Consider the following 19,577-nt stretch of genomic DNA (forward strand, 5'->3'; position numbering starts at 1 on the left):
TTCCAGGGAATTTTTTTTTTTTTGCCAGACAAAAGGCATTATATACATTTTAAACAAGCAATTTAATACAGGTACAAGTTTTACACAATTTTTAAACAAGCAATTAAATACTATGCTGGGGGGAGTAGCGTGCACATGCTGCGTGTTTACAAACATACTGTACATACAATACAGTACTACAGTTGGGAGGTATCCCTGCCTTACCCTACACAGGCACAGCTCACTGGCACTGGAGATGAGGCAGGCAAGGAGGCTGAAGGTGCTGTAGGCTAGGAGAAGCACATTGTGCAGTAGCAGCAGCTTCCCCTACTCTACAAGCACCAGGGGTGGGGGGTGAAAAGGGGGGAACTCAACCCTCAGCCCGCCCACTCCCCCCCTTCCCCCAAGCCCCCCATCCTTGACCTGCCTCTTCTTCTCCCCACCTCCTCCCCCTTTACTTCCCACACTGCATCCTCACTCCTCCCCCTCCCTCATCTCCCTTCTAAAGGCTGCAAGCCAGCTGACTGCCCTAGACAGGAGGGGGAGCCTGAACATGGAGTCCTCACTCCTCCCTCCTGCCTGGGGCAATCAGCTGGCTTATGGTGTTTAGGGGGTGTTGGGGAGGCAAGGGAGGGAGGGGGAGCCTGCGCGCAGAGTCCTCGCTCCTCCCACCTCGCTCCTGCCCCCCGAAACACTGCAAGCCAGCTGATTGCCGCAGGTGGGGCGGAGGGGGAAGGCGCTGATCTGCAGATTCTGCCTGTGGGCATAGGCAGGCTGCCAGCTGTGGAGAAAGCAGGCAGCCAAACAACATAAGAGTGGAGCATTGCACAACTTTAAATGAGCATGTTCCCTAATTGATCAGCAACATAACAACACTAATCGGGATGACTTAAAGTGAGGAGTTACTGTATTTACAGTTGAAATTTTTGATCTCTGATATGTCCATCCTGGCCACTGAAATAGTCTGGGAGTATGGTGGGAGGAAAAAGTCTACCATGCACAAGCACAAGGAGGTTGAATTAAGATTGGATGAGCAACCATAAATCTGGCAATTCCTAACTTTTGAGTGCTTGACTTTGCAACCTACTTTTTTTTAGTATACCATTTCCTTGTTAGTTTGGTTTTAAGAGGAAAAACTGAAAAACAAATTCAGCATCGCAGCACAGACCTCTACCACTTGAGCTATAGGACCAGCTGGCAGGTAGAAAAGACTATTATGACAAAGAAGGGGGAGGAGCAGCTAATGCTGGGTCCAAAAAGCTGCTCATAGAGGAATTTAGTCCAGCTCTCTGGTTATGTCTACACTGCAATCAGGAGGTATGTAGACATCCCTGAGCTAGCTTTGATCTCAAACAACAAGAGAAGTGAAGCCACAGCAACATAGGCAGGTGCACAGACTACCCCTGTCCACCCAGGACTTTGGGTTCATACTTGAGCAGCCACTGCCTGTGTTGCCACAGCCTTATGACTTTTTTTTTTTAAAATACAAGCTAGATCAAAGCTACTGCATTTATGGCTACACATGCTGCAATCAGACCTCCCAAACGCAAAGGATATATCCTCTCCCCCCAGTCCTATGTATTACCCTCAGAGGGGAGATGGGACCCCGGGACAACACTGTGGGATGGTCTGAGAGGTATTATCTGCGGTGGAGCCAAAGGAGGTTTCCGCAGCATCCAGGCATTCCATGATGATGATGCTACTTCAATGAGGGTGTGGGCCTTGCCTTAGATTAAAATGTTTGTGTTCAGTTATTTTGGTATGCCAAATTTACCTGAAGAATGGAAGCAAGAAAAGGAAATGGCAGTTTTCAACAACTTATAGTTCAGCCAAACGTGAATGGAATTTCATGGACAAACAAAAGGCACTTATCTAGCCACAGGGCTTTGTCCCTGCCAAATTTCAAAGGCCTGCTGCAAATAATGGAGATGTTAGAACTCAGAAAAGCTGCAATAATCTTTTATAATGGAAAGAGATAATCAACCTAAGTCTAGGAGTTTCTACTAGTCTCCCCCTACGATATCAATTTTGTGTAAAGGCTAAAGGTGGCACATCTTCTCTCCTGTCCACAAGCCTACACAATTTTTTACAAACTTTCTAATTTTTACTAATTCTACAAACTACCTTTTTAATGATAAATTAAGTGCTTCTACATTTTTGGAGCACATAAAGGAATTATTCTTGATTGAAATAAAGAACTTTCAACTCTGAAACAATTCATAGCAAATAATTCACCCTTTTAAAATAGTTTAATAGCCTATCAGAATACTTTCACTCCAAGCTATTTTACAAACAACTACTCAGTAAGAAGCAAAGACAAACTTAGGTTATTGTAAAATTCTATTAATAGGCTAAATCTGGTCATTGTCTGTAAGCTACAATATGTCTCATTACAGTATTCACATTAGCAAAGATGGTTCTCTACCAATTGCTAAACTTATTTAAACACACTGTACATCTTAAGAATATTTTAATTCTTACTTTCCATAAATGTACAGCATTTACATATTTTGGTTAGTTCTATTTTCCACCATACAATAAAAAAGTAAGCCTTGCGTTCAGCACAATAAATCTGAGGTTGTAACGAGATATAGAATAACTATTAGATGTTCAGTATTGCTTTAGCAGAATCAATTCCATTTCAGAGAACATATGTTTTCTATTTAATCATGAATTGTGACACAAGGACATTTTGATCAAATCATATGTGTAGCATGTAGCTTTAGCTGACTACAAACCGATTCTTCTATAGACAATGGAAATTCAGTACCTTGCAGGATCATTCATAGAGAATACATGAGATTCAAAAAACTATGTGAAACAGGGATATTCAAGTGCTTGAGGGAAAAGGTAATTTGCCACCAGTCTTTAAACGGACCAATAAGGGATGAACTATTGAGGGCCTTATTGATATTCAAAAATTAGCATAAAAAATTGAACCTCTCCCCTGCTTTTCTATTGTAGAACACAACATGCACCAGACATCACAGTCATTAACATTGCAATGACTGCTTGTTGAGTATTTCTGCCTTCTTTTTCATGGAGCCACAGGGAACAGTAAAACTGCTGGGACTACAGAAGGTGGCCCATACATTTGTCTCTGTGGAAGGACACAAATTCCATCTGCTCACCAATGACCCACAGGAGGCTGCTGCTGATCCACTCTTCTAACTGTAGGTGAAATGGCTTTCTGTTTATATTTCAGATTATTGTCTGCAAGATAAAGCCTAAAATGGACCAACTGCTTTTCAACAGTCTGTTTCTTTTATACTTCTCAAAAACCATAAAGTCAGCATGCTTCTCCAGTTTGTGTGCTTCAGCACTCAAAAATCTGAACTTATTGGAGTTTTTGCCTACTTTTGTACTAGCAGCAAAGACTCAGTTCACCAAGACTGGTACCACTGGGGAAAACTGAAAAACAAATATAAATTACGTGTTCTGGAGGTACACTAAATATACCTAAATATCAAGTACAAGCAAGGAGATCAGAGGAACAGGTTTAAGAACATAAGAATGGCCCTACTGGGTCAGACCGAAAGTCCATCTAGCCCAGTATCCTATCTTCCGACAGTGGCCAGTGGCAGGTGCCCCAGAGGGAATGAACAGAACAGGTAATCATCAAGTGATCCATCCCCTGTCGCTCATTCCCAGCTTCTGGCAAACAGAGGCTAGGGACACCATTTGGGATAGGTTAGGGAAAGACTATTTGAAAACAAACAACACTTGAGGATAGTTCCTGTTAAAATGTGGCAATATATTCTTTGGTAGTGTATTTTAGGTTAATAAACACCTTCACTTTTAGTATTAGCCTGTTTACCCCTAGCTATAGTAATGATCTTGTAGACAGGAAGTGCCTGCAAGTTATGATTTAAACATCCAAAATACTTTAACAAAATAAATCAAACATTTTATTTCCCATTCTTTACTTTAGAAACTGCTTCCATATGGGAAAAGATAGTGAAGTGCATGTTTGCAAATGTATCTTTTAAAAAAATGAAGACCTTGGAACACTGGAGTAACTATCCCTGAATTAAATTCTTACATTATAAATAAATATCAGTTTAAAATATCACTGGTGGTGAAGAAGTAACCAAATCATGTAATACTTAGGTCTCTGATATTATATACCATATACACTCGATCAAAAGCTGGTTCATTTATAAGCTGACCTCCCCCCCAATATCGATAAGTAAAAATGGAAAATTTTGATGACCCGTTCATAAGCTGACCCTATAATTCAGGGGTCAGCAAACTTTGGCTCCCAGGCCATCAGGATAAGCTGCTGGTGGGCCGAGATGGTTTGTTTACCTCGAGCGTCTGCAGGCATGGAGGTAAACCTCAGTAAACAGAGTGTCCCAGTGCCCCAGCTGCTTACCTTGATGGGCTGAGACAGCAACTGGTGAGGCAATTTTATTTTGGGGGGGGGGGGGGGAACCTGGGGGTCAGGGGAGTAACCCGTGACCATCCCTCACATGACCCCATCCCTAGCCCGGGACCCCCACACTCTCCCCATCCCATCCCTTCCCACCTTATCTGGGGAGGGTCAGGGGAGGATGTCTCTGGCCTGGCTGCAGCTGCTCCAGCAGGCCGGGCAGCGCGGCTGCAGCATGTTCCAGCGGGCTGGGCCGGGCGGCACGGCCACAGCGTGCTCCAGCGGGTCGGGCAACGCAGCCACAGCCTGCTCTGCAGGGCGGGACCAAGCGACATGGCTGCAGCCTGCCAGCCCCAGAGCTGCAGCTGCTTCAGAGGGTGCGGGGAGAGCAGCATGGCCAGAAGCAGGGAGACTCTGGCTCCGCCTCCTCCCTTCTGGCTCTGCTGGCTGTGCTGCCTCTCCTTGCTCCCTCTGTTGGGGGCAGAGGCTGTGTCCCACCTCTCCCTCTCTATACCCGTTCATAAGCTGACCCCCTTCTCTGGTGCTTCCCTTTTTTACTAAAAAAATTCAGTTTATGAACAAGTATATATAGTACTTGCTGGACTATTGCAAACTAAATGTCCATACAAACAATCCACCTTCGTCCTTTACAACTTTAAAGATTAGTAGAACATAGCTAATTCGTTAACTTACAGGTTCAGAGGAAAAAGTATAACATACAAAACAACCATTACCTCTATCAAATTGTAATAGTTGTTCCCTATTCTAACAATCAGGTATTCTTACTAAAAAATAGAGATTGGTGGGGATTAACCTGTACTTTCTATGAAGTATTCCTGTATGTGAATACTGGTACATTTTCTATATGTTAATAAACTCATATTTTATCATAAAAATGGAAAACAGTTCTCAGGTAGGAGTTCTCAACCTTTTCTGAACTATACTAATTCACCAGACAGAATTCTTCCACCAATCAACAACTTCCTCCCTCCTTTCTCTTCCTTATGGCCAAACTCCACTATGAGTTACAAGAACTAACAGCTGAATAGGCGTAGCAGTGGCAACACATTGGGACTCAATACAGAGGCTGGATTCTCATATCTATTAAGACAGGAAGAGGTTTGCAGAGGTTCCAGAAAAAGGAAAATAAAATAAAATAAAATAAAATGAGGTTGGATAGCTAAGGACCAGTTTAAAAATTCTGAAGCATCAGTACTGGTACATGTACTAGAGGTTAACAATTAACAACCTGTTCCAAAGGAGCCCTCTGTCCTAGTATTCTGTTCATTCTTCAACTCTTTTAAACCACTTTTTGGGGGTACAGAGTTCAGAGGGATAATGAGTCCTTCAGATGATCTCCTTTTGCATACCAGATTAAAAATATTCCTTTCCCCCCCCCCCCCGCCCCATCATCTTTCTTTATACCAGAGTCTACATCGGGGTAGGCGACCTATGGCACACGTGCCAAAGACGGCATGCAAGCTGATTTTGAGTGGCACTCACACTGCCCAAGTCCTGGCCACCAGTCCGGGGAGGTCTTTATTTTAATTTAATTTTAAATGAAGCTTCTTAAACATTTTAAAAACCTTACTTACTTTACATACAATAGTTTAGTTATATATTATAGACTTATAGAAAGAGACCTTCTAAAAACGTTAAATGCATTACTGGCACACGAAACCTTAAATCAGAGTGAATAAATGAAGACTTGGCACACCACTTCTGAAAGATTGCCGACCCTGGGTCTACATCTTATCTTGTTCTTCACAATTATTGTCCACAACAACACACACCGCTGGCAACAGAAAAAGTGTTCTGGATAGTAACAGTGAAGAGCAAGATGAAATGAAGCCTCTGGTGTAAAGCAAAAAAACAAAAGCAACAATGTCAACCACCATTCAGCAACTAAGCGTTATTGCTCATTGACATGATCTTGCTGAGACATACTTCCATGGGATTTCCTTTCTCTGAGGGCAAATGTTCCTTGCCTTCTGTATCAGGACCTGAATTATTGCCAGACACCACAGTTGTGATCTCTGAACTGATTAGCAGCAACAAAAATTTAACTAAGTTTCCTAAAGCTTCCACTAGTTTTTTTTAAGTCTTGCATTCTTTTCATAGATTTAAAAATGCATTCAAATTAACATAAACATAATTGTATTCATAAGGTAACAGTACATTAAATATTAAAAAATGAAGTACTGCCTCCTACAGCCCACAAGACCACAGGGAGACTTGAAAATTACCCCAATCTATTTTAGGTGTTTCAGCACCCACTGCAGGAGATGCAAAAATATCATGAATTCAACACTTAGCGTTTAATAGTGTGTTTATTTTTAAATACCTATCAAACTGTGCTCTCTGGCAACAGCCCCACATCTATACTAAAGAATCTTTCTCCTCCCTCTCTGTGAAGTCCCACAAAATCCAATTCCCAATTCTCTTCCCTTTTATAACTATTTTCTTCCTCTCTAATATTTTCTCTACATTTAACTTTAATTATCCCTTTTAAGCTGCTGCTATGCAAATGTACATGTCTTTGGAATCATTAATGGCTCCTTCCTATTCACTCTCACTGCCTGTCTTACCAAATATACTTGTGGATTTGTCACAATTTTGTTTCGCTAAATGACATGAACACAAAAGTACTTCTCATGGTCAAGAGAAAAAAATACTCAGGCATAACTAAGTCTCTTCTACACTCGCTCCATGCTGACCTCCTATTTGACTCTGAACTTTTCCTTTGCCTTCTATAACACCTATGTGAGTTTATCTACCTATCACTGCCTCCCATATATTGCCTGTGTACACTACCCTCTTAATTGCACTTTTTAAATTATACACACACGCACATGCACACCATCTGGTTTTGCTTTTACTAGTGCAGCTCCTTTTCCTATGGCCTTTCTAATTCAAGGCAGAACGCCTCTGGTCTGCTTTCCTGTACGCGCACACACACAAAAAGTACAGCCATAGCACTCTCATACCTTCACTGACATTCATTCATTTCAGGATCTACTTTAAAACTCTCCATAGCCTTCTTAACTTCCTCACTCCCTCCATTCCTTTAGTAATTGCACACTTCAGCCCCCTACCAGAAGCTCACTGTGCGAGTCTCCGTCTTCTGAATAATAATCCTATTAAACTGCTTCCTCACCAATTGTCCAAATCATTTCAAATCTCAGCTGAATAAAGTGTTCTTCCTTTCTGAATATGCCTTTTAATTTTGCTTTTCACCCTTTCAGCCATGAGAGCTACTTGAGGGACAAGTCTTTGGCCACTATCCTAAAAGCAAAATGAAAAATATATTCCTGCCTAAATACAGGTGGGGCATGTCCCTAACTGCACTCCTCCTCTTGTTTATCTATAATGAGATTCCCCCGGATGTCGATGATGCCCTCCATAGAATCGAAAGGGAAATTGGAACAAAAATCTTACTTTTTAGAAAATTGAGTGTCCAAATGCATGAATAAATTACCAATCTTTCACTTTAAAAAAAAAAGAATTATTAATCATTTTTAGGATTTAGAGAGATTTTGGGATTCCAAGGCTCACATTCCCTTTTTCCCTGCTCTGGAAGCCCCATCTCTGCTACTAATAGTTCCAATTCTGCACTGGTATCTGCTAACTCAATACCATGCACCCAGTGAAATCAATGAAACTCTGCACAAGTACAGGATTTCATGTTAGCCTATCCTGGTGCAATGCAAAATCTGAATCTGTTATTATCAGGGGGCAAAGCCAGGAGCACAGCAGCCCCCTCAAGGAAGGACAGCATGGCTACATGAAAAGGACACAGTAAGCTGCTTTGTCAGATAATAGCAACCATTTTTATACATATAGGGGCGAAAGAGCACAACTTACGTCTTTTCTCTGACATCCTCTACACCCAGGGGTTGATGTATATTGGGCACGCGAAAGGAGGGAAATACCCCTTTCAAATAACATTTATTGCTTTTACTCTCTGCAGCTATCAGTGCTGTTCTGACAGAAGAGAAAACAAACAGAGTGGTGATAAGCATAATAGCCCCAGTTAGCATAATATTACATGAGATTTTGCCCACAACACCTGGAAGCCATTAAATCTTCACTGCAAACAATAATTCAAATTACTGCAGAAACAAAAACCATGTTCTTCTAATGATATTATATCTATATGATCCAGCAGAAACTGCAGAGTCATGTGGTAAATTGCATTTTTCATACACCTTTGACTGCCTCACCTGCCCCCTGCTCACTATCCATCTTTGTCAGGACTACTTACATTCCAAACCTCTAAGCAGCTTCAAACAACAGCCACCTTTTCAAATCAATTTGTTACAGGAAGATTTCCTACTCTCTCCAATATGTGAAAGTTCCAGCCCCAAAATTACAGTGGTCTGAGGACAAGGACAAGCAATAAACAGTCCCACACTAGGAACAGGATTATCATCAGATATCTCACGAACCATCAAAGCTGGAAACAGAAGTACTATAACACAGCACTTTGTTCCAACGGTAGAAGGTCCCAAGAGAACGTACTTTTAAGTCTTCACATTTTTATGTATAGAAAGCTAGCAGATCATTTTTACAGGTGTTTTATTTTGTCTCTCATTGCGCTCTGTACAGTTGGACTCATAACAACAATGAAATCTGGCTTCAGATGTAGGAAAGATACAAGAAATAGTGACAAAACTTTCATGCCATATCATCCCATCACGTACTTTTTACATATACAATTTACATACAAAATATGTAATAGAAATACATTTACTAATTTTTCTCACAGTAACAGTATCATTAGAAAACAAACAAAACAAAAAAAACCTCAAGATGACATTACTAACCAAAGTAAATGTAAAATCTTAGTGCGATACTGTGTCCTTCCTTAGCCCTATACTTTCTAATGTTTGTTTTCATCATCATCATGTTATGTCCTAATTTAGAGTCCAGTGCAGCACACCCTTACTCAGGTGAATAGTCCCATTGACTTCCGCACTGGGACAATGACCCATGAAAAAGGTTTTGGACGATCAGACACTTGGATTGTAAATTCTTCACGGCAGGGACTTTATTTATTTGCTTGTAAATCATGCTATATAATTACAATATTGTAGAAATAATGATAAAATAAACAGTAATTATACAGATGACATCTCCACTTTAAAAAAAAATGTGAATAAAAATGGCAAATTTAATGGTCATGAAAAACGTTCACAAAAGTGCAATTGACAAAACTGGAAATGAATTCCTCTATTCACAGAACATTCATAACACAAGCAGAGATGCAAGAAAACCCTGGGAAGTCTTGCACAAGCATGTCTGAATTTTGTTCTGGAAGAATGGCCTTGTAGGGATAAGAAGGTGGAACTCAATCAAGTCCACAGGACACCCAACATTTATAAGACAATGGCAATGTTAATTCACTAGTGACCCAGCATCCTGACCAGAATTCAGTTCTGTAACCTACAGCTGAAAAGTTCCACATACTATAAATGCTTTCTATATTCTACATAAGAACATAACATAAGAAAGGCCGTACCGGGTCAGACCAAAGGTCCATCTAGCCCAGTATCTGTCTACCGACAGTGGCCAATGCCAGGTGCCCCTGAGGGAGTGAACCTAACAGGCAATGATCAAGTGATCTCTCTCCTGCCATCCATCTCCATCCTCTGACGAACAGAGGCTAGGGACACCATTCTTACCCATCCTGGCTAACAGCCATTTATGGACTTAGCCACCATGAATTTATCCAGTCCCCTTTTAAACATTGTTATAGTCCTAGCCTTCACAACCTCCTCAGGTAAGGAGTTCCACAAGTTGACTGCGCTGCGTGAAGAAGAACTTCCTTTTATTTGTTTTAAACCTGCTGCCTATTAATTTCATTTGGTGACCCCTAGTTCTTGTATTATGGGAATAAGTAAATAACTTTTCCTTATCCACTTTCTCAACATCACTCATGATTTTATATACCTCTATCATGTCCCCCCTTAGTCTTCTCTTTTCCAAACTGAAGAGTCCTAGCCTCTTTAATCTTTCCTCATATGGGACCCTCTCTAAACCCCTAATCATTTTAGTTGCTCTTTTCTGAACCTTTTCTAGTGCTAGAATATCTCTTTTGAGGTGAGGAGACCACATCTGTACACAGTATTCGAGATGTGGGCGTACCATGGATTTATATAAGGGCAATAATATATTCTCAGTCTTATTCTCTATCCCCTTTTTAATGATTCCTAACATCCTGTTTGCTTTTTTGACCGCCTCTGCACACTGCGTGGACATCTTCAGAGAACTATCCACGATAACTCCAAGATCTTTTTCCTGACTCGTTGTAGCTAAATTAGCCCCCATCATGTTGTATGTATAGTTGGGGTTATTTTTTCCAATGTGCATTACTTTACATTTATCCACATTAAATTTCATTTGCCATTTTGTTGCCCAATCACTTAGTTTTGTGAGATCTTTTTGAAGTTCTGCACAATCTGCTTTGGTCTTAACTATCTTGAGTAGTTTAGTATCATCTGCAAACTTTGCCACCTCACTGTTTACCCCTTTCTCCAGATCATTTATGAATAAATTGAATAGGATTGGTCCTAGGACTGACCCTTGGGGATCACCACCCCTCTCCATTCTGAGAATTTACCATTAATTCCTACCCTTTGTTCCCTGTCCTTTAACCAGTTCTCAATCCATGAAAGGACCTTTCCTTTTATCCCATGACAGCTTAATTTACGTAAGAGCCTTTGGTGAGGGACCTTGTCAAAGGCTTTCTGGAAATCTAAGTACACTATGTCCACCGGATCCCCCTTGTCCACATGTTTGTTGACCCCTTCAAAGAACTCTAATACATTAGTAAGACACAATTTCCCTTTACAGAAACCATGTTGACTATTGCTCAAGAGTTTGTTTTTCTATGTGTCTGACAATTTTATTCTTTACTATTGTTTCAACTAATTTGCCCGGTACCGATGTTAGACTTACCGGTCTGTAATTGCCAGGATCACCCCTAGAGCCCTTTTTAAATATTGGCGTTACATTAGCTAACTTCCAGTCATTGGGTACCGAAGCCGAATTAAAGGACAGGTTACAAACCTTAGTTAATAGTTCCGCAACTTCACATTTGAGTTCTTTCAGAACTCTTGGGTGAATGCCATCTGGTCCCGGTGACTTGTTAATGTTGAGTTTATCAATTAATTCCAAAACCTCCTCTAGTGATACTTCAATCTGTGACAGTTCCTCAGATTTGTCACCTACAAAAGCCAGCTCAGGTTTGGGAATCTCCCTAACATCCTCAGCCGTGAAGACTGAAGCAAAGAATCCATTTAGTTTCTCCGCAATGACTTTATCATCTTTAAGCGCTCCTTTTGTATTTTCATCGTCAAGGGGCCCCACTGGTTGTTTAGCAGGCTTCCTGCTTCTGATGTACTTAAAAAACATTTTGTTATTACCTTTGGAGTTTTTGGCTAGCTGTTCTTCAAACTCCTCTTTGGCTTTTCTTATTACACTCTTGCAGTTTTTGTATATTTTGTATAATATACATTCATATTCACATTCTCCCTACTTTTCTCAAATTATGTCCACGACTAGTCCCCTCATCGACATTACAAAAAGGTTTTAAATGTCTGTATTTATTGTGGCCGCTGAAAATCAGCAATATTGAGCATTATAATATACCGATGAAATTAAGGATGATAGTAAAGGTAAAACAAAAAGTCCTGTTGATAGAATCTTGAAAACTTAACTGTAAGAACTAAACTAAGCAGCTACTTTGTACCAATTATTAAGTGAATTCTACTTTTACTAGGGGTTTTTTATTTTAAATTTTGAACTGTCAAGCTGTGTGGGTCAGTCAGTGTAAAAATCTTTTCCATACTGAACAAGTAACATGAAGTTTAAGCAGCAAAGAATCCTGTGGCACCTTATAGACTAACAGACATTTTGCAGCATGAGCTTTCGTGGGTGAATACCCACTTCATCGGATGCAGTTTAAGTTGATTTTGAAAGCCAAACTATATTTTATATACTTTTTTCCCCATTGCCTTGTCTTTCCCAGTTTTCAGTAGATTCCTTCCACCCCTCCTCCCCAGTGCTAGCTAGATCAGACACTAAACGATCTTAAATTGATGTCATTGTGCCAAATACAAGTCCTATCCTTGAGAAAATTACTTCTAATGTGCTTTGAGCCTGCAGCCCTTACTTATCTACAAAGTCCCACTGGAGGCAATGGAAGTTGTGGGTGTTCAGTTTGCACTAATTTTATTGTCATGTGTGTTCAGTAGATCTTTCCTGATTTCCACTTTTTAGACCATCTTTTCTCTAAAGCTGTATTTTAATAATTATGGCCCAGATCCTGCAATCTGTTCCGTACAAAGAGACCACTTTCCCTATGTGGAGGATTCCCATTGATTTCAATAGAATTCTGAGTAGGTACAGCAGGCTGCCTATGCAGATCCGAACACACTTCCGCATATACCGTACATATCCTACTGCAAATCACCACCTATAAAAGCATCAATGTACTATACTACCAACAGGATATTTTTGCTTCCCATTGGAGACTGATATATTTCTGAACAATCATTTATCTCACTAGAGGTATCTCAGACAAACAGAATTGTATTTTTGTGTGAGTTGCAGGTTTTTTGTTTGTTTTTGTTTTACTATGTCTTATGTAGAACTATAGCTGATTTTTTTTTAAATAGGTACTCTCCTCAAACTGTCTTAATAAAGTTCAAATGTTTACTTCTCCAATTGCCAGATGAAGTTTCTTTAAAATAATGTTAAAATATGGTTATTTATTAAATGAGACAGCATATAGAATGTACATCTGTACATTCTTGATCAGAAAATTCTCAATATATTTCCAACTAGCTGAATACAAGTAAACTGACAATGAGTTTTTTATAAGATCACATAAAAATGTATTCATGATTCTAACTGTTTAGCTGTATTAAGCAATAACAGTGTATTGACCATGAGGTGTAATAATGAAGCACTACCGATAGTGATGCAGTCATTGATACAGTTAGCGCTGTAATTTAATTTGGGAGTTCACCACATTTTTACTACTACTCTATGGCTCTGTATTTATCAACAGTGTGTTTAACTACAATTTACTGCATACTATTCAACTAAATGACTTTCATGGCATACATAGAGTAGCACATAGTACAAAATATGCAACCAGTTTGCCTAAGATTGAAGAAAATTGTATGATTTTACACTGTATTATTCAAAATTGTATCGTAATCAGTGCCGTTTATTCCACAAATCTGCCATCAGAATTTACTGTGGAATTCATCTTTTATACAGAATTCTGCTCCAGAAGCACTGTTTTCAATTTTAAAATATTATATTTCTAGCCCTTGTGGCTACAGAGATAACCTTGGAAACATGAATCAAGTGTAAACCAATGCCTAGGTCTGCAAAGACCTTGAAATAACAGCTCTAAGACACATGAACTGCCCCATTCATCTCAGTTTGGTCCTATGGATTCTGCAATTCCACAGCTGTGGAATTTTTCCCAGACACTATGGAATTCAACATTTTTGTTGCAGAATTTTCTATTTTGTTGCAGCCAGGCATGTCACATTTGGTTCTCTCCCTGCTCTGCTAGGACCTGCCTCCAGATTCCTTTACCTGTAGTCTTTCCCACAAGTGGGAATTAATGCTCCTTGAATAGTTCCACAGAGAAAGACAGCAGGGGGGTGCAGGGGGGGTGTCATTGAACTAAAGCTGGACTCCAACTTCCATCCAGGGAGCCAGAAGAGGATGAGGGGAAAATCAGAAGCACTGACTGGTGAGCTGAGTTAGTCAACTTGGAAAATAGTACAGCAGTAAAGACCTAGGGAGCCAGTTTGAGGAGCTGCTGAAGCTGGTTATGAGCTCTCTCATTTCCTGACACAAATGCAGAGGAAAAAAGTTTCTGAGTCTGACCAAATGGGCAACATGGTGGAAGCCTGAGAAGTGGAGCTAGGATACGTAGAGAGCATAAAGAAGAAAAATCCATACTCAAAAATAATCACCATTGAAAATAGTAAATGAATCTCATGTCAATTAGTATTTTTAACTATGAGCCATAATTGCATGTTTATGTAAGGGTGGGAGATACAAGAGATTAATGTTGCTGTGGAATTTAGTCCCATTGTGCCACAGAGTATACAAGGCCCTGATCATAAAACATATGCTCTAGGGGCAGAGATAAGGTTGCACATTCAGCCTTAAATTAGGTCAATCCTGACTTTTCATGTCTTACTGTGCAAACGTAGCATTATATGAATATAGGTTATTTTAAATTTAAATTTCTTAGGTCTTCCAGAAGTAAAAAAATGGGGTAGAGAAAAGAAAAATGCTCAGGAGAAAGCATTTCAAACTCCAGAGCTTCAAAGTCCTGCTATCTTGCCAAAAATTACGAACTGCACATGTGAATTTCATAAAGTAGAACTGTTTGCGGACACTACCTGACCTCTGCAATACTTGATCAAGACCACCAGTTGACCAAAGTCAACTATGTACTGACAAAAGTATAACTCTTAATTTTTATCTGGCTATATGATATCAGAGCTTACAATTTTACACCTTCTTAACATCTTAATCACCATTAAACTACTTGGCATTTACTAAATTTATAACAGAATTAAGGTAATCATGAAACTCAGCTAACTCCGTTTCTTGGGAAACGACCCAACAGAACAGCCACCCCAATACATCATGTCCCTATAAAGTAGATACTGCAACTTCTATATACACCAAAACACTTTACACATTAACTTCAATTCCACAACTCACATTTTTAAAGTTAGACACAGGCATCAATACATTGCAGAATTGGGGCCTATATACAGATAGCATTATGGAATTGTAGCAACCTCAATTTAACTATCTTGAGGTTGAAAATCTAATCCAACTCAGTTTAGACTTCAACATTTTGCTCCCGGGAAACTATATTTGTAACTGGATGTTTAGCCAACTAAACCCTCAAGCAGAGTCCAAAGATACACCACTATTCTAAGTAGCTTCTCACTATTTTCTTTTCTTTCTAAAAGTCAGCTTCTCTCTTTCAGAAGTATTTGTACCAAAAATCATCCAATCTCTTCTGTTCCTTCTCTATGATTGTATTCTAATTTACATATTCCCTAAAGAGGGAATATGTTCTCCCTCTCATCTATGCCATGTTCTTTGCTTCTCCACATGGCAGGGCACATATAAACAGTTTGGAAATGGATTTATCTTTCTAATAGTTCTAATTCCTTAGTATTTATTTTCAAATATCCAAAAGAATGCTAGGCACGTCACAGAAATAAGAAGAGAGACAGTCTCTGCCCCAAAGAGTTCACAATCCCATTTTACAGATGGGCAAACATTGATGTCAAGGGACTTGCTTAAGTTTGCCTACCAAATAAATGTCAGACCCAGGACTAGAAACCAGGTCTTTTGGTTGACTTCCGGGCCCGCACCCTATTCACTGTACTCGAGGTGTGTCCTCCAAAATTATTATTTGTACTGAAGTAACTCCAAGGAACAATCAAGGACCAGAGCTCCACTGTACAGACACACAGTAAAAAGACAATCCCTGCCCCAAAGAGCTTACAATCTAAGTTATTGATTTAGCTTTTCGGTGTCTCAATTTTCCCATCTGCAAAACATGGCAAATACTACTACTTTGCACTAATATGGTGCTTGTTCAGCTATTGATTTCAAAGGTGGTAAGCATTAATAACTCATTTTATAGATAGCTTAACTAAGGCTCAGAGACTGGAAGAAGTTTATTGGATAAGATAAGGGTCTTACACATAAGATACCTGGGCTTCATTCTCAGCTCTGATATATGCTCCCAATGTAACTGGCTTAACTTCTGTGTATCTTAGGCCTGGTCTACACTACAGAGTCAGGTCGACATAAGGCAGCTTACGTTGACCTAACTCTGTAAGCGTCTACACTTAAATGTACCTCTCACCAATGTAGCCCACTCACTACACCTGCTTAATAACTCCACTTCCGCGAGAGGCCCAGTGCTTAGGCCAACGTAGTTAAATCGACAGTATAAGTGCGTTGCTTACATCGATTGTTGTTGCCTTTCAGAAGTTGTCCCACAATGCCCCACACTGACAGTTTAACTGATGCAAGCGCTCCTGCTCAGGATGCACACTGCTGACACAAAGAGCCTAGTGTGGACATGCAAAAGCGATTTAATTACTGTGGTGGCTGCATGTTGATATAACTTAAGTCGACTTAATTTTGCAGTGTAGACCTGCCCTCAGGCATCTCACTGGCAAATGAGGGCAAACTATATTACTCATTAAAGTGTGTTAATTGCAAAGAATTTAAACCTGTCAGGTGATGAAGGGAAAAGAACTCTGAACCTGTTGTCTCCCTGCCCACCGTCTTATTCCACTTCACTAGGGGACAAGCAGGAGTCTTGCACTAATAAGCATTCTGTTTATCCTATATTTGAAACTTAAATGGTTACGATAGCTATTTTTATGTCTGAAAATATAAACTCAATTTAACATAATAAAATGCCCCCCATAACCTTTCACCAGTTAGCAAAAGACTGAACAAGTCTTAGTGTAATCACAATAAGTAGAGCTGTTACCAAAAGGTTATATTTTTGTAAATTACAAGTCACTGCACGTAACTGTCAGATTAAATATATATTTTAAGTACTTACAAAGAAATTCAGAACTATGTGTTAACACTGAAGTATAGTGTCTTGCCAAAAATTATAAATATATAAATAAATGAATATTTATAAGTTTAGCAGCAGAGAATCCAGATCATTACCTCCAACAGAAAAGCCCACAGGAAGGAACCAGGAGAAAAAAAATTACCACAAAGTTCACTTCACAGAGTTTTCACCAGCTTGTTCAGCAGCAGAGAGGTGTTTGCCCCTTCACTGAAGATCTCAGGGATCCGATGGAGGCGAGGGCCATCTGCATAGAGGCCCTGTCTCTTCACACTTGCTTCAGGGACTTTTGGTTGAGTTTTCAGTCAGAACAACTTTAACATAACCATGCTACCACTAACTCCCTAATTTGCTGCTGGCTCCCAAACCCCCCCTCCCCTCCAAGTGCAAGTTTTACAACACTGAGGCTATATTAACTTTTGAGCAGACTGCCAGTACAGTTGGTGGGGAGACAGAATCCATCTAAATAAATAACTCTTACCAAGAGACACCCTGAGATTTGAAATGACCAAGATATTTAATCTCAAAAAATCAAGTTTAGCCTTGACAGTAGAGGCACCAACAGTACTACTATAACTAAAACAAAATTCTCCATCAAGTATTTAAAATATTTCCCTAAGCCTTCAAACCAAGGCCTCAACTGCTTGATGGAAGCACAAACTATAAATTATTTTCCCTTAAGAAAGAATTTAAAAAAACACACTAACAATTAACAGCCATATGTGATCTCTACTCTTGCAATCACTGCAGGGTCTGTGATAAAATTTAAGTGATACAGCTTTTTAAGATGAAGCACACAGTGTTCCAGTAAAACCTGTAGTAAATGACAGCCTCCCTTACGGTATTATTCAAGGATGGACAACACCTATAACATCATCTACTCCATCTCCACATCAATGCTGTTTCTCCCTTGTTCCAAACAGTTTATTTTTAAATGATCCATGCAATAGGGTTTCCACCATTTTCCTTGGCAGACTATTCCACAATATAGTAGATCTTACTTTAAAAGTTTGGCCTGCTATTTAGTTTAAATGTATCATTTATTAATTTAATCCCATTACTTCTTATTACAGCCTCTTACACTACTCTAAATAATTCCACCCCTTTTTAAGTGTTAAAACCTGTGAAATGTCTGTAGGATGAATATCATCATGGCCACTATAGTCCTTGCTTAGTCAAGCAATACATATTTATCTCAGTCTTTCCCTTTAAATCAATCCCAAAAGTCTTCTAAACATAGAATCATAGAACTGAAAGGGACCTCAAGCGGTCATCTAGTCCAGTTCCCTGCACTCAAGGCAGGACTAAGTATTATCTAGACCACACCTTACAGGCATTTGTCCAACCTGCTCTTAAAAATCCCCAATGATGGAGATTCTACAACCTCCCTAGACAATTTATTCCAGTGCTTAAATCCTATTTGTCCCACCTGGTAATGAGGTGCTGAAAGTAAAAACAATATTCCTGATGCAGTCATACTAGTGTCCTAGAAGAGAGACCATTACCCCACTGTTGTGACATGATGCCTCTGTGTATGCAGCCTAAAATTATGTTGGCCTTTTCTGCTGCCATAGCACATTGCAACCTGGGGCCTGATCGAATTCTGTCAGTAGCATGTAGAACTCCCATTAATATCAATGGGAGCTGTATGCACAAGCAACTGACGGGATGATCAGGCCCCTGATATCTCATTTGCTGTTCACTATCACTCCCATCTCTTTTTCAGCATTACTGCTTTCCAGGTTATTCCCTCACACCGAATACCTGTTTTTTGGATTATTGCCCCCGAGATGTTTAGCTTGAATTTTCAAAACTAAATCTCATTTTGTTATTTGCTGCCGTCTCCAATCTTTCTAGGTCTATTTCTTTTATTTCTCTGTCCTCACTGGTATTTACAACTTTCTCCAGTTTAGCATCATCAGCTAATTTCTTTAGTATGCTGTTCACTTTCCCTTAAAGATCATTAATAAAGACAATAATTACGGTCTCGAAGCTGTAATGGAACTAAGTCTATGTGGCTATGTATTTGTACCAGTGGATCTCTTTACAGGACTGAGGCCTTAAACTGGACCCAAAAGATCTCGGCAGTTCCTCACTACGCATGTCCCCCATTCTTTGCTATTTATCATTTTTTTTATGGTTCTTCATTCAGTTTTTAATCCACAAGATTGGCTATATTTTTAAATAATTTGAGAGTGAGATTTTGAGAGACAATATTTCAGATGTTTTACTCAAATTTAAATAAATTCAGCTGTAACTTTTCCATCATCCACTATGACCCCGTCCCCTGACCCTACAACCAGATCCAGCAGGCAGATGAATCTTTGCATCCATGCAGAAACCATTGATGCCTGTACAGGTCCAGTTGCAGGATTAAAACCTAATTTTGAACTTTTTTTTTTTTAAAAAGAAGGAAAATCAACATAGTTTGGCAAAAATCTGTTCTTTATAAATCCAGACTACTTATTGTGCATGGTTCCATTATATTAAGAGGGGAATTTTCTCAATATTTGTTCCATTCTTTTATGAGGAATAGAGGTTAGATTTTTTTCTAAGGGTCTA

At 39.6% G+C, this 19,577-nt stretch overlaps 1 protein-coding gene across 3 annotated transcripts in view; it reads right to left on the bottom strand.

The window, feature by feature from the left end:
* Positions 1 to 19,577, bottom strand: part of ARID2 (AT-rich interaction domain 2) — a 164,878-nt gene that overhangs the window by 123,725 nt on the left and 21,576 nt on the right. The window lies entirely within an intron of this gene.

This window comes from Mauremys reevesii, linkage group 1 (genome assembly GCF_016161935.1).
Source record: "Mauremys reevesii isolate NIE-2019 linkage group 1, ASM1616193v1, whole genome shotgun sequence".
Classification (NCBI taxonomy): Eukaryota; Metazoa; Chordata; order Testudines; family Geoemydidae; genus Mauremys; species Mauremys reevesii.